General features: G+C 39.3%; 1 long non-coding RNA gene across 1 annotated transcript; it reads right to left on the minus strand.

The window, feature by feature from the left end:
* Positions 1–2,264: 2,264 nt before the first annotated feature.
* On the minus strand, positions 2,265–9,511 carry LOC121511317. The gene is made up of 4 exons (XR_005992033.1): positions 9,214–9,511; positions 5,947–6,041; positions 5,603–5,719; positions 2,265–2,551 (listed from the first exon to the last, which is right to left on the minus strand). It is a non-coding gene; the product is annotated as an uncharacterized LOC121511317 (long non-coding RNA).
* Positions 9,512–14,034: the final 4,523 nt, after the last annotated feature.

Below are 14,034 nucleotides of genomic sequence, written 5' to 3' on the forward strand. Positions count from 1 at the left end.
CATAACATGAAAATGTCATCCTTTTTCATGTTGTTTGCTAAATAAGGGAGTTGAAAATGTTCTTTAGGTTTCCTTAGCAGTAGCTTCCCTTCAAATCAGACGATTATCAACCATCTGGACACCTTCTCCACTTATTTTAATAGTTTGTCAGCAGCAGACAAGTCATCTTAGGGTGACAAGCTAGCCCTTAGCAATGGGCCGAACTTTCTAGGACTGTTCTCACAAAGAGTCAACCATCAAGCTAAACGGTTTAAGTACAGTGAACAGACATCTCTATACATCTTTTGGAGAATTACAGCATCTTCTGTATACCAAAGAAAAAATAAAGACATGTCTCTTTACACATACTGTTCAGTATTTTGCAGACATGTCCAGGACTTTGAATATTGTGATTTGCTCACATGGTTTTTGTGCATTAAAGGAGCAACGAACTGCCTAGTGTTATGGTGTAAAGAGTGATCATGCTACCTAGTGATTTTCAGATGAATGTGCGGGTTTTTATCGTTACAAACGATGCTCAAAACTTGAAGTTTCCTTGTTGCCATTAGGTCAAAAATATTCATCAGATATTCCTTTAACGAAACCCTTAACAAATAGAGATCCATTAGGAAACCTTTCATCTTAAATATTTGTAGTAACAACTATAGACATACTCTTTAAATTGTAACACCTAACCACAGCTGTACAAGACAGGCACAATCATAAACAAATCAGGCAACTATACTAGCATAGGACTGACTTTATATGTTTGGATTAGAAACACTTTTTGATTAATTCATATGGACAAAAATATGTGGCCACACCTGTTCATTACTGAAGTCAGGTGTTTCAATCAGACCTATAGACACAGATGTCAAACACCTCGCCACGCAGTCTCCATTTACAATATTTGTGATATAAAATGGGTTGTTCTGAAGAGCTCCGAGACTTCAAGCGTGGTACTGTGATAGGATGCCACCTTTGCAATAAGACTTTTAAGGAAATTTCCTCCCTGTTGGATATTCCGCAGTCAGCTGTAAGTAATATTATTAGAAAGTGGAGCTTTTAGGAACAACAGCAACTCAGCCACAGAGCAGAAGACCAAGTACAATCACAAAGCAGGGGCAGCGACCGCTAAGGCGCATGGGGTGAGCAAAAGTCTCCAATGCTCCGTTGATTCCATAGCTGAAGAGTTCTGAACTTCCACTGGAGCTTCATGCTTACTTGACTTTAGACCTGTCAGCTAAACGGAATTATAATTAGCCTTTAATCAGATGGCAAATTATTCACCGTGGAACTTCAACTAGTTATCATCAGCCAGATCCCCTGTTAAATACAACCTCTGTAGTTAGTCTTTCACCGCCTATTAGAGAGAGAGAGCAAGATGGGGCGCAGGTGGCCAAGTGGATTAAGGCACGCCCCATGTATACGGGCGGCCCGGGTTTGAATCCGGCTCGCAGCCCTTTACTGCATGTCTCTCCCCCACTCTCATCCCTGTTTCCGACTATCCACTGTCCTCCTCTATCAAAATAAAGGCACAAAAATTAAAAAAAAAGAGAGAGAGAAAAACCGATAAAAAGTGATATATTCCCGGCCTCAAGCTCATGGTGTAAATTGGCATAAGCCCCCTGGGTATTCCATTGAAGCACCCAGGTATGAAACCTCTGTTTTTTATGAATTGCACCCACAGCTAAACTCACTATCACTGTCCTCATTCATTCCATAAGCTACAAGATATATGCACTTACAAGACAGGCATAGTTCTGGAAGTGGAAACTGAGTATGAAGAATTCTTACTCTCTTTGGTATCCTCTACTTTTGGATGTGGAATCTGAATATGAGTGTTTTTTTTATCATTCCAGTTGAACTTATTATCCCTGACTGATATGCTATGTCTACTACAAGTAATGTCTTTAAAACTGCACAACTTCAGACCATACATACTCAGATTTTCAAAGTCAAAGTGTTTGAACTTTAAATATTAAAGGGGTTTCAAGTTCTGATTTGACATCAGAATTGCTGAACTGCAAAGATTTGAGGCTCCAAGTAATCAAAAGAAATTAATGGCTAGGTGAGCTTAGTCTGCCATAAAGAACCATAATAAGGACATAAGTCTAGAAACAAGCATCAAAAAGTCAAACTGCCACAGTTTTTAGTCCATGTGTGACACTATTATGTAAAAAAAGGGGCATCACTGTTGAGGACACAAGGGCAGACGAATGACTACAAACACAATTCGTGACATTCTGGTGTTACATCACAGAATAGAGACAGTAGGGCACAGATGACATGAAGATAACATTTTTAATAATCTGGTTGAGTGCCCTAATGTGGACTAAAAACATGAACAGGTATGAGCTCGTAAGATGGTGCATGAATGTGGTGTGTAAGGTGTCAGGATAGTTGCATGATTAGTGTTGGATGAGGTTAGTGTTAGTTAGGGTTGGTTATAGTTACAGGATTTAATGAGTGTGTGTGTGTGTGTGTGTGTGTGTATTTAACTGAGTTACAGGATCCGGCTCCAATCCGGATTAACGCTCGTCTTCTCTGTGTTTATCTCCCAGCGGACCATCTGAAAGCCAACAGAGGGGTTTGACCCAGTTAGATACACATACGACTAAAGCACACTAAACTGCAGCAGAGCATAATGAGGAAATCAGTGTGTATTACTGCTTTAGTGATTGATTAACAGAAACAACAGTAGCAGGTGGCAAGTCAGCAGGGAGTGTTTAATGACTTCAGAGTGAGACTTTGTGAGTCCAGTTGTTACCTTCACCTACGCCTAAGTGATGCATGTTCCTGTGAGATCTGCATTGCAGCATCTCTTCCCTATAATCATCATCAATACCTGCATGATGCAGTTAGTGATCCGGCTAATGAGAACACACATCTTACTTCACTTAGAGATGCATCTCTTTTTACGAGAAGGCGATTAACTTTAATCAACTTAATCTCTTGGGAGGACTGACTTGTTTAAGATACAAGACATTTTCACACATGCACCTCTGTAAATTTGTGGAATTTTTCAGAGCAGCTTGAGTGGTCTGCCTGTTTTACCATTATTTAATTAGACAGCTGAGGAGAGATAGCAAACATGGTGAGAACGGGGAAGACACGCACCAATAAGTGCCAGAATCACAAGTTGAACCTGCAACCAGCGCATCAAGAACTAGGCTATAGCCTCTGTATATTGGTGCCTGCTCTCCCAAGTGAGCTTCACGTTGACATTTTTCCAGTCAAATGAGAGGAGTGCCAAAAGATAATGTAAAAAGAACACTGGGAAGTCACTGTTGTGTAACGTTCACAAGATAGCATGAAACAGGATGTATGACGCTACCATAACAGTTTTGCCTTTATCTCCACGCTAACTGGATGCATTCACACATACTGTACATGAGATTTGCAGCACATTGTGTTTACATATGCAGCTTACCCCAGTTTTTTAAGGTAAGCTGCATGTGTGGATGCAAACAGATACGATTTTCACAGACTATACCAAGAATATAATACTGCATGTCCCTAGTAGAATCTCCACATAAAGGTGGGATGAGCTGATGCGTGACACAGTACGAAATGTGTATGAGGATCTCAACAGGCAAGTGGGTGAACTTACTGAAGACGTTAACACTTCCAGTTACAGGTAAATGCTCTACTTCAAGATCCTTCCAGCTCCAAGCTCCTCACCCTGTCTCTAAGGCTGAGCCCAGCCACTCTCCTGAGGAATCTTATTTTGATTGCTTGAACCCGCAATCTTGTTCTTTCTGTCATTACCCAGAGTTCATGACTATAAGTGAGGGTTGGGACAAAGATCAGAATATTGAGAGTTTTGCCTTCCGACTCAGCTCCTTCTTCACCACGACGGTGCATTACAACATCTGCAATACCACAGATGCTGCACCAATCAGCCTGTTGATCTCACGGTCCCGTCTACCCTCACTAGTGAACAAGACCCCCAGGTACTTGAAGTCGTTCACTTGGGACAAAGACACCCTCCCCACCTGGAGGAAGCACACTCATTCGTGGTGACTTTTTCTAGGGGTTGACCAATATTAGGTTTTCAGGGCCGATAATGATACCAATTATAAGTAATTCATGAGGCTGATTATTATGACATAAAAATATACTTAATCTGGCAAAATTAAAATTGTATTATCAAAAATGAAGAGTAATAAACAATTTACCACAAGGTTTATCTGCTTGAGAAACAGCACAGAGCAGCACAGTGGCAGCAGGAAAACAGAGAGAGATGTTGAGACTGTGAAGAATAAAATTAAAGTCAGAGGGGAAGACACACTTAACAATAATATTATTAATAATTTTATCAATTATTGGTGAACTAAAATGCCAATACCGACAATCGGCCAAATGCAAAATATTGGCCTCTATAATTATCAGCTGATCCCGAAATATTTCTAAACATCAGCTCACCTCAACAGTCGGTGGTAATTTCATCCCTACAGCTTGCCCTGAAAATTTCAGATGTTTTGGTGCATGGTAATACATGCATACAAACAAAGCAACTTTGCCTACAAAATGGCTGAATTATCTTTCTGAGTCTCTTTACTGACTTTTCCATCCATGCATTTTCTATACCGCTTATTCCGTTCCAGGTCGTAGGGCTGACATATAGAGACAGACAACCAGGCACGCTCCCATCCACACCTACGGGCAATCTAGAATCACCAGTTAACCTAATGAGCATGTTTTTGGTGGTGGGAGGAAGCCAGAGTACCCGGAGAGAACCCACGCGTGCACAGGGAGAACATGCAAACTCTGCACAGAAAGGCCCTGGCCCTGACTGGGAAGCAAATCAGCGACCTTCTTGCTGTGAGGCAACAGCGCTAACCCCGCGCCGCCATGCCGCCCTTTACTGACTTTTGATTTTGCTTGTTCCTACTAGTGCTTTTTTTTGCACTTTAAATGAATGTCAAATTGTCTCAAAGGTTGAAAATTCTTGCCTTTACAGCACCACAGAGCACTCCTCTCTGTGTCCTTCCTGATCATAGCTGATGGAAGGTTTAATGGTGTTGCATTTATAAGCAAAAGGTCCACCCAGGGGCCTCAGTAACAACATAAGTATGATCTTTTCGTCCATCTGACTGCCTCCCTCTGTGAATTATGAAGTGTACTATTAGCATGTAGTGATGTAGTGGTCCAAAGAGGCCTCTTGGAGCCTTCAAGTCCTGGCAAATTAGAGAAAAGGAGTCATGGGGTTCAGTGGAGGACGTGGGAGGAGCATATGAAACATGTTTCTAGCAAATTCTCCTTTACACGTGAGGAATATCAGGGAACATGCATGAGTCTGAGCAGGAAGACAGCAGAGATCAAGTGGCTGAGTTCCTATTAAATTATCTCTGAATTATTGAACAAGTGCTTTTTGATTGAGCTTGATTGCCCTCTAATCTTCTCCAGATTTCCCCCAAAAAGAGACAAACGAGGACAGAAAGGCTAAAGCCTCCCCTCATTTCTTTCCAATCCTTGTTTTTCTGCACCCAGAACTGCACATGCTAATCTCTTATGTAATATTTCACACACACTTTAAATTATTTCTAAGGCCCCCGCTGTAATAACACTCCAATATTTTTATAGCCTTCTGCTATCAAACAGAGCAGCCGTGACTGACCCTGGGCTGGGGAGGAATAAACGCAGCCTTGCTGTCTCTCCTCACGGTTATCCAACTCCTATGGGAGAAGCTTTTTTCCTGGCTTCCAATGGTAAAATGCAGCCTGTTTAGAGCACACTGTGGACATAAGCACACAAAAAAAGAGTCTCAGAGTGAGTGAAGCAATAAAAAAAAAAAAGAGTGGGGCTCAGGAGGAAGACGATGAATGAGGATGGATTTTTAGAGACTCTAAAAACAGATGCTCCCCTGACTTGCCCTGTCTCCCCACATTAGTGCAGTGTACCTGCTTTTCTCCTCCTCCATCATCCCTCTCTCCTCCTCCACTTCTCACATCATGTACCTACCCATGAAAAGGATCACAGTCCCTCCTCACTGCTTGGATCCTTTTTGTAGCCTGTGACTGCCCTTAAAATCTCATCTAGTTGTCCTAGGCTGAACCCTGATGAAGACAACAACATAACAGTAAAATGTATTATTGTGTAACAATATAATCTAGACGACAACATCAGCTTACAAAACAAGGCAGGAGGAGAACTAGGCTGAGAGGAGCAGGGTAACAATAAAAATGACACCATCTTTCATTTTCCAAACACTAGTTAAGATTTTTTACAGTGTGTGACAGATTTCAGAAATTTAAGAATACATATGACTGTTTTTGATTCATGTAATTCGTCACTGAGGGGCAAGTAGGAAGAAGTCTGGACATGTGTCTAAGAAAAGCAACAAAACTGATGTCTACTTTGCACCATAAAGCTGAGCATACACGGTGCAATTTCCAGCCAATTCAGACAGAAATTTTGAGTTGCACGGCTTATGTGGAAATGAGGATGACTATCAGCCTGATCTTACATTGTTTTTCATGCAGTAAACAAAGAAACATGACCCCTGACAATGGCCCAATCACTGCCCCTTACTGTTTGGATGGATTACTAGCATGAGGCTGAACAATATACTGATTTTCAACTACAATGTGCGCATGCACAAAAGTCATACGTTCATGTACCCAGGATTTCTGACTTCATGTAGTTCAATTTTCAACCCCAGTTAAGCCTTCATTTATTTTTTAATGGGACAGATCCACATGCTGCAACTCTCAACTTTTATACAGTACTGTAACGTCTGCGGTATTTGTGGAAGTACCAGATAATTTATCTCTTTGCAGGATGGCTTCAATTTCTCACAACTCAGGGCTACTGTTCCAGGCATAACACACACCAACTCTAACTCTCTCAGTCTCTTGAACAACAACGAGGGGGCTCTCCACTTCCCACAACGTCACAACTCCAGCTATCAGCAGCCAATCAGTGTGCTACATTCATCTGGTCTTAAAGCAATAGTAACATCAACATAAACGTGTATCATGAACATCCACACAGCGTAAGTAAGGCTCCTTACAATACTTTGCCATATAAACTGTTGCAACTATAGTATCAGGATCAATTTCATCTTTCACTGTCAGTCAGTGTCATGGGGGCAGTAATGTTAGTTAAAGGCTGTAATATTTTGATCAAATTAAAACTAAATTTTATGGAAGGATTAGGAAAAGTCTGTTCCTTTGTTCCTAAAAGGACAGCAGGGTGTCTAAGAACATTAACGCACAATCATCTCTCTGGGTTCTGTTTCTAAGAAGGGATTCTGGGATTCTGTAGAAGTGCAACCCAGCTTAGTGCTTCCAGACAACTGTCTCAAAGTTTAAAATTAGAAAAAAATGGTTTAAACACTTGTGTGACAATTGAGACTGACAACTTCTCCATGACATTATGCAGTAAGAAGCACTTTTTCCCACTGTGTGGGCAGTTCCATACACATGCATCATGTGACACAGTGTGATGTCACATGAAAAGCATGAATACACTGACCCAAACCAGCTGTAAAACTTTGCACAATAACACAGATGAAATCTTGCTTGCTTTCTCTATGCCTAAATTCTGTACCTGGAGTCTTGGCTTTATGCACACCAAGGCATGGCTCCACCTGGTGCAAGCATGCTTATTCCATGTAACATGACATCTTTGAAAGGGTTAAACAAAGCAGTATATAAAAAAAAGCTTTTTGAGAATAAAAAGCATTTCATACTTGTATTTTATATTATACTTAAATTTTGAAACTCCCTTCTCTTCTGGAAGGATACACAACTGGGCAATCTTGTTTTTTAATGTGAGGATTTAACCCTTTTTTCAAATGAATTGGTCAAAGTCATGGTGTAAGTGTTAGGCATGAGATCAGTTTAGTCACAATCCTGTTACATTTGGATCCAGTATTCTTTAATAAATTGCAGTTTTTGAATGTGTGATCTCATGCTCCTAATTCAGATATTTAATCAAAAGAAATACTTCTAGATAAAAGGGGTAAGAGGGGCATTTTGAGGCTGAGGCCTCCATGAAAGACTATCAGACTCCTGTCATAACAAGACACTCACACAAACACTCTCTGCACAGCTCTCACTGTGACAAACAAAGCATGCACACATGACTCATGCTGAGTTCAAGGACCCTGCAAGACATCATTTATAGCTCCAGTTCAGGCGTACTGTAGCATTAGCGGGGAGGACACGTTAAATTGATGTCTATGCGTGTGTTCATGCACATCTGCAGAGTGTCTGGAGACAGTCACGCTGTTTGCATCACCTTTGCCAAACCAAACATTTTCACCACTCTTAAGACCATCATTCTGTTGTCCTCACAGCTGTTGCATCTGTCTGCATGTGGGCAGGAATTTTAAATCATTTTCTTAAGTTCTGTTGACGGTTATTGTCCTTTTCTCTAAATAAGTATGGATACACATGTTAAAAAAAACACTTCTCTAAGGTAACTTAGTGCCTTGAACCTCACCAATGTGTCGGTATAAAAAGGTATGGAGATGATTTAAGGGTTGTGTTGTACTGCAGCCATGTCCTTGACCTGTTTTGATATTAGAAACAAGCTGGTTGGTTGAGCAATAAGTCACCCACCATCAACATGTCAGTGCCCAACCTTCAGCATAACCAGCCTAGTGACGCACACAGGCAGACGACACATCCTGTGACTGCAATGCAATCACATAAAAGCCTGAAGATTCACAGTGCTGCAAAGTGCAAACAGTCAAAATATGAAATGTACAGGCCAGTGTAGGGAGTCGCTTCAAATCTGAGGCAGAAGCAGAGGCAGCAGGTGTACATTTTTGATTAAGGGAGCTATTATGGAGTTTGGCTTTTCAAATCATGTGCAAATGACTTATAATACAGCAACATTATCAAATATTACAACTACAGTCATTTGGTGAAACACGTCACCCAATGTACCAAGCTAGCACTTAAGTCTGAATAGCACAACAGTCAAAGTTCTCAACAGTCAAAGTTCTCAACAGACAGACTCACAATTTATCACAGCACTAGTCAGAGTCGCCACAAAACTGCGATTCAGAAATTATTACCACTGTGAGCAAGAACAACTTTACCACTGCCTCACGTTGGGTCATGACACTGTTCAGAGTTCTGGCTTTCTACGCATGCGCAAAGTCACAGATTTTGGTAGGTAGCAGAAATCTACAGAACACCAACAATTCTAGCAGGCTAGTAGCTAGTCTGTTAGCTTTAGCTAGCGATAGCCTCCTCGGAAACATAAGAAACTTACTTTGTCGCTGATGACAATCACTGACATCTTAATGTAGCACGTTTCGGTCTGTTCAGTCGTCCTCCCCTTCTCTTTCTCTGAATTAACATCCACTTGTGGTAAGACAATCTCCACCTTGTTAGCATCTCCTGAAATTAGCCGCCTGTTGCAAACAAATCATCAACTTCTCCTCATTTAGTAACAATAACAGAAGTAAAGTGGACATATTTGGTTGGTTACCTAAACACTTTAAAATGTACAGACTTTTTAATGAATTTATCTGGGCCTATTCAACACCTTAATACTCCTATGATGTCAAATTTGCCCCACAGTCAGACTACATAGATAAGAGCTAACCAATTAAACCCTAATATCAACTGGAGTCAACGTCATTGCGTCATTCTGGGACGTCATTACAGCAAATTGAATATCAAACGTAAAAAGGTATATTTTTTAAGGGTGAATTTTTTTTTAATTTCATTTCTCATATCTCAGTTTTTATAAAGTGTTGAATACTGTTATATTTCAAGCTTTATTATTCAGTTTATATTTCATATGACATCCTGAGACTTGAGCTTTTGAGAGCAATTGACACCCCCTACCACACACACACACACACACACACTTTTATATATATATATATATATATATATATATGAAGGCCAGTATATATTATATGGTATATATTATTAGAGGACCTGAGAAGTTTAAAAGCTCAGCCCTGTATTTGAACAGGAGTTAGTATTTACAGGGGGTTTCTAGTCAGCAAGAAATTGGATCAGTCACTAAGAGAAGTTTGCTATGGTTTGGACATTTTCTTATTCTGGTGATGGATCACAAGGACTTGTTAAAACCAAGCATGAAAAGATCAACTTATAGCACTATATTTCTAGACCAGTTTCCTCCCAAAATCCACACAAATTCCCTAAAGTTTTAGGAAATTACCCAATGACTCCAAAATTTCTTCAATGCCCCAAGTAAAGCCTCAACATTCCTTTTGGAATTTCTCCAAATTACCATGTAAAATCCTTAAAGACCCCGTAAAAGTAAAAATAAATCTGTATTTCTGTATTTGTATTGTTTGTCTTATGATAGATCATTGTGTTATGAACCCCCAGGTCAAGTTTCAGTCAAATAAAGCATCTACAAGTTTATTAAAATAAGCTTCAAAATATGAAAATGAGGCAGTAAAATCTGCTCCAGGATGGTGTGGGTGTGTCTGTTGAATGAGCTGAGGCCACGCCCACTCAGGAAGAACATGATCCTCTCAGGTTTTAAAAATGTTACAATCTGAACGGAGGAAAGCACTCACGCCATTAGCCTGTCCCTTGACCTTTTGTTGACCTTAAAAGAAGAGACAAAGTCTGTTCAAATCTCTGCTATGATGCTTTAAATGATCCACAGACCACTGTGCCTCCACTGAGATGAACTGCTCTGTGATTTTAGATTGTGGCCAACTGTGAGGAGGAGTGGCTCATAGATAAGTTGAATGAGTTTAACAAGCCCTAACACAGTAAGCATGAGCAGCTATCTTTTATTTGAAACCACAGATAAAGCCACATACAGGCAGTACAGTCTGCAGCATTAACCCCTCACTCATGGTACCATACTCGGAAAAATATTTTCCCCTAAAAACATGAACCAATAAACAAAACATGCACAACTAAAATTTTGCAATAAAACATGACCATTATAGAACGGTACAAGAGTGAATTCCTTTGCACAATATAATCCGAGAAGTCCCTGCCCCAGGTGACTGCTCCCTTCCACTAAATTGTAGTATTAGAGGGGTGGGGTCATTCCCTACTGTGGGGTCATGACATCATGAGCCCGCATATTGGCCCCGCCCACATGAAACCAAGCCAGGAAAGAGGTGAAATGGCCTAAATCCAGAATTCAGTCACATGTAGATCTCAGCGTTTTTTCATGTTTACAGCAACCATATTCCAACATATCTAGAGTGTTAAGACAAAAACTTTGGATTTCACTTTACAGGGTCTTTAAAATTTTCAAGCATATTTCCAAAAATTTCAAAACAAATTCCCTCTAAAAATTTCTTATCAATTCCCAGTAACAAATAAATCCCCTTTAAATTTCATGAAAATGAAGAAAAATTCTGTCAAACATCCAGACAAATTCCAAGAAATTTTCATAACAAAACTTTTAAAATTCAAAGTGTATCCCCCTCAATTTTCACAATAAAATCCCACAAAATTAACAAATAATTCACCTAAAATTCCATACCAAAAGTGTCAAATTACTCCACCCCCCAATTCAAAACAAATGACAAATACATTTCCAAAATTTCCACAAAAATGACTAAAAATTCCTTAATTCTCATCAAAAAGCCAAAACAAACTCCAAATCAAAGAAATTCCAAAATATACATGCATATCCCTAGAATTACCATGAAAATACTTGAAAATTACAAAGCAAACCCCTTAAAGTTTCCGGAAAGTTTCCCATTTGAAGAAAATTACTTGACTTCAATGGAATTATATCAAAAATTCTATAAGCAGAAATGAATTGTAAGAAAACCAAACAATGGAGGAGGTTAAAATATTCCTCCTGTTTTTGTATTTTTTACCTGTGTATTTTATTAAATTGAATTATGAAAATTATATGATAAAATGAAAATTAATATCAAAGTCACTGAATGTAACCAAAGTCATTTTTGCAAACGTTCATAATTCTCTCAACATTTTGTATTGTGTTACTGTGGGTAGGGGTGACCTAGGGGGGCTCAGCCTTGTTTCAGGGGGACTTTAAGACCCTGCTAGGTCCTGTCCCGTCACCGTTGGTCTGAAGACAAACACATTTAGTCATGATTCAGGCGCTTTAAAGGTCACTAAACTCTGATGGTCACTGAAGCACAAAATCTTATTATTCATGTAGTGCTGATGGCAAAGAACAGACAGTTATTATTAGGCTAGCAGAATGTAAAATCACAACCGCTTGACAAAAAGTTATATAACTTAAGTTTTTTCCCTATAGTATTCTCATTCATCATTTCTTCAAATGTGCCATAGTCTCATCATTAACCTGCAGGAAAATGGTCTTTTCCTGCAGCCAGTTCTGCACAACATGACAGTGTGCCGCCTGCAGCCTGTGCCTGACTAAAATAACCATCTGCACTGAGTTGTCTGGGACACGTGCAGCATAACTCAGTACCACTTACTACTAAGTACAAACACAGACACAGACATGCATTCTGTAATCTGGGTCACTTAATATGAGAATGCATAACACTTTCAATTGGCAATAAAACACAAATGAACTACATTTCAGACATTGTTGTACAACTATGCACCGTCCTGCATGTCATCATTTGATTTTCTTAATACTAAAAAATATGAGAATTATAGGGAAACATGACCCATACTGCTTTGAAAAACTCCACTTAGTGCAGCATTTCAATGTGTCCCTTGTGTCTGTGCTCATGCAATTGGGGTTTGTGGGTTTGAAAATGGCGTAAAAATTAATTCTACTCAACCTACTTTCTTCTGACACACACAGAAATTAAACCTAAAACCCTAAAGCACACATCTTCTACTCACGTTTGGCTTTCCCAAATACGTTTGTAGTGGCTTCCTCTCTAGTTACTATGATATTTACTCACAGACTTTTTTTTTTTTTTTGCCTGCATATCAATAATGCAGGATTATAATTGCTTTCCTTTGAAGTGGCTGTTTAAATAATCCAAGGAGGATTGCTCCTCTTGGCATCCCATTTTCGGCTCAGAGAATAAAGTAAGCCTCTGTGAAAAAAAAAAAAAATCCTGAATCCTGAGGTTGAGGATGAGGCGATGTGTGAGCCACTGGAGGTAGTTAGCTTTAATCTGTTGGCCTGGAAATCTGCTTTGCTCTATTAAGCACTAACAGTGTGTTCATATCACAAGAAGGTGCAGAATGGGGATGTTATTTGTCAGAGCGGCATGTACAAGTAAAACCTCATTGATCTGTGGTATTTGGTGCCCTCAGGGATATTACATGAAACTAACAATTGTGAGGAAACAGAAGCAGTATGGTTTTAGTTGAATAAAGGTTGTTGCTGTGAGGGTCTCTATGGTTTTAAACTTCAAACATACAAATGTATAAAAAGATCCTTTAATTTGATTTATGGACGCCCTTAGTGGACATACATCAATTAGTCTGTAAGTACGTCAACGACATATGTCAGTTAGTTTAGTAAGTCTGACTGAAAACAGACCTTATAGTGCTATTTTGGTACTGTGTTATAGTTCTGCTATCAGACTCTATTGTACTGTAGCACACTTGAAATGTCAGCTTAAGGTCACTTCATTTCTGTTTAGCCAACCACAAAAAACACTACAACAATAAAACAGATCTTCAGACAGGAAAAGACATCACTTAGGCTATTTTTAATCAATGTAATGTTTCATTTTGGACTTCTTAGACTAAGTAAAACACTTTTCCTTGTACTTACTTGATGGTTTTACTCTGAATTTGTTCAACTTTTCAGGGATGCATGAAAAGTTATAAAAATGCAAGCTTTTATTGTGAACAAAGCTTGGCTTTAGAACAAAATGTGACTTTAATCATCAGATACTCGGACATGAAACAGAACCACAAGGCTGTTTCATTGCTGAAGACATTTTTAACAAGGACCTTGCATCATTTAAGCTTTCTCTTTGTAGACAAAGAAGAAAAATCATGCATAAATTCATATAAAGAACAAAACAGTTACATGGCTCTTTCTGAAAAGTGCAGCATTCTCTAACTGTACATTGATGAGGATAAAAGGTCTGATCTTCATGTTCTCAGAGCGTTCAAGCTGTCTTTCCTGAAGCGTTATGGTTGCATCTCTGTACTTTATGAGTTC

Source organism: Cheilinus undulatus, linkage group 6 (genome assembly GCF_018320785.1).
Source record: "Cheilinus undulatus linkage group 6, ASM1832078v1, whole genome shotgun sequence".
Taxonomy (NCBI): domain Eukaryota; kingdom Metazoa; phylum Chordata; class Actinopteri; order Labriformes; family Labridae; genus Cheilinus; species Cheilinus undulatus.